Source organism: Quercus suber, unplaced genomic scaffold (assembly GCF_002906115.3).
Source record: "Quercus suber isolate HL8 unplaced genomic scaffold, Cork oak 2.0 scaffold_37, whole genome shotgun sequence".
Taxonomy (NCBI): domain Eukaryota; kingdom Viridiplantae; phylum Streptophyta; class Magnoliopsida; order Fagales; family Fagaceae; genus Quercus; species Quercus suber.
Window position 1 is genome coordinate 1,117,763 of NW_027069502.1, and position 2,708 is coordinate 1,120,470.

Consider the following 2,708-nt stretch of genomic DNA (forward strand, 5'->3'; position numbering starts at 1 on the left):
TATGTATCATATATTAGGTTAAAAAAAGAAGAAGAATATCATATTTTAGTAGATCGTGCATTATAATGGTAAGTTACCAAACTTCACTATATATGTATGAGATAGTATATCATGTTTCGGGTGTATATGTCATCTCTATCATAGCAGCTGGGTCTCACAACTGTGTGGGATCTAGCTGCTATGAGAGAGATCGCATATACACTCGAAACATAATATAATTTTTCATATATGTACATATGACCCTTAAGTTGTATTGGGTTATTAAATGACAATATCGAGTTATATACAATATTTGAAACATATTTCTCTATTAGGCGTGAAGAGCTTTGTTGCCTATTGCAATGCAATCTAGATTGTAGGAATTTTATGCAACTCATTACTTGGAGGTGTAAAAAAAAAAAAAAAAAAAAAAAAAAAAAAAAAAAAAAAAAAAAAAAAAAAAAAAAAAACAAACAAAAAAAAAAACAAAACCATTCATACCTATTATTTAACTAAGGGTCCGTTTGGATACAGCTGAAAACTGAAAACTGAAAAACACTGTAGCAAAATAATTTTTAAATATGTGAATAGTATTGTGGGACCTATTTTTAATAAAAAAGTTGTAAAAAAATGAAATTTGTAGGTCCGTATACAGTGCACATTGTGTACTGTTTACAGGAAAAAGTCAAATATATTGGCTGAAAAATGCGCTTTCCAAATATACACAAAGTCACATAACTCATTAAAAATATCATGTGACTTTAAGTACATGTGGATGAATTTTTTTACCGCCACATGGTAAGTTGTATAAAAACGTCTACAACGTAGATTGCATAAAAAGTAAAAACATTTTCCTTACCTAATAAATAGGTGCCGAGTGGTGGAATAGAAAACCGAAACAATGGAGAGCATGCCATTAACTTCACACAAAGCTAATGATTGAGGAAGTGAATACACATTATCAAACACAATAATAGCCCACTTAAATCCCCAAATTCACAAAAACATTTCAGACTTATTTCAACTTTGATGTTGCCAACTCAAAGCGACGTTAGTTGGGTGAGCTCGAAACTCGGGGTTGGGGAAGCAAACGATAAAGAGAATCAGCACCATTCACGGTGTTTTTTTTTTTTTTTTTTTTAATGGTAAAACTTGTGCAAGTTTTGGCCTAATGTCTAAAATGTGTTTGTGGATTTGGGGATTTAAATAAGTTATCATTGCGTGGGGGTAAAGTGTATTCATTTTTTTACTAGTAAATTTCCAAAAATCAGGGGAGGATAACTTAAAAAAAATTAAAAAATTAAAAAGGAGCAACTTTATGGGTCGTGCCGTGGAGTTGGATCTAGCTGTCAATTTGAAATCCGAGTAATTCTTTTCTCCCCTCTTCTCCTCTGCCAGAGTTAACGATGCTACCTAGCTTTTTCTTCTTCTCTTACTAACTAACGATAATCATTATAGTTGACTTTTCCATAAATTATAAATTTTTTTTTTGAGATAATTAAAATATGTTGTTAACTTAATTTGTACATAATGTGGTGTCAATTTAGGTATAAGGTCATTGACATATACAAATTAAATATAAATGGTCAATCAGGGGTGTAGCTAGAAAATTTTTTTCTTTTTTTTTTTAAAGAAACAAACACACACACACAAAAGGAAAAAAGAAAGGGGTTCTAACACACATAAAATTTTACTTGGAGGACGGAATTGTAGTATTGATATATTAACCAAAGTTCATATTGAATACAAAGTTATTAACTTTGATATATTATTATATTCTTAAATATTAATGAACATACAAAAATTATATAGTTTATTATAAACAAATACCAATTTTTTTTTTTTTTTTAGGTTATTTTCTTGTCAACACATCAAAATTATGCTCGACAAATTTTAATGTAATAAAGATAGCAATACGAAAATGTGAACAACAAAATCTTAAATACCCATATGCATATCAACACACAAATAATGGTAGAAGAAAGAAACAAAAATAATACTAATGGTAAAATAACAATGATGATTGATAAAAGAGAGAGAATAAAATGCACTTGCATATTCACTTCTATAAAGAGTCAAGAAGATGATGTTGCACCAGAACAAAAAATGGATTAATAATTTTGGTTGAGGTAGGAGTTTTTGTGTTGAGAATAAAGAAAATGGGGCAATGGGCTGGCACTAGCAACTACAACAAAGCTCCTTAGGTATCTAAAGGTGAAATTTTTTTTTTTGAAATTATGTTGGGAAATGGGTTGTCAATGATGTTAGAGAGTGAGTTATTATCCATTAGATTAATTATATATTGTTTGGACAATTGAAAAGATCAACGGATAGTCATTATCTTTTAGACAAACTATAAATCTTAGGAATAATTGGGGTAGACAGGTAATAATGTTTTGGACAATTGAGGAGGCCAACTAAAAATCCATTGGACTAAATAGAAATCTTAGAAATAATTGGGGTCCGGTTCTAATTTTTTGTTAGGGCTATATCCTACTAGCCCTACCAATTTTGTAGGAGAAAAAAAAAAATTTTGGGGGGCCACAACACAACACTACACTACAAATCAACTAATTTTGTTAAATCTCAACTAACACTAAGAGATAAGCACAATACATAAAAAATATATATATATATCTAAAATGCAAAACACATGGGATGGGTTAGTCACAACACGCAACTTAAAAATAATAATAATAATAATAAAAAATAAAATAAAAAACTGTTAC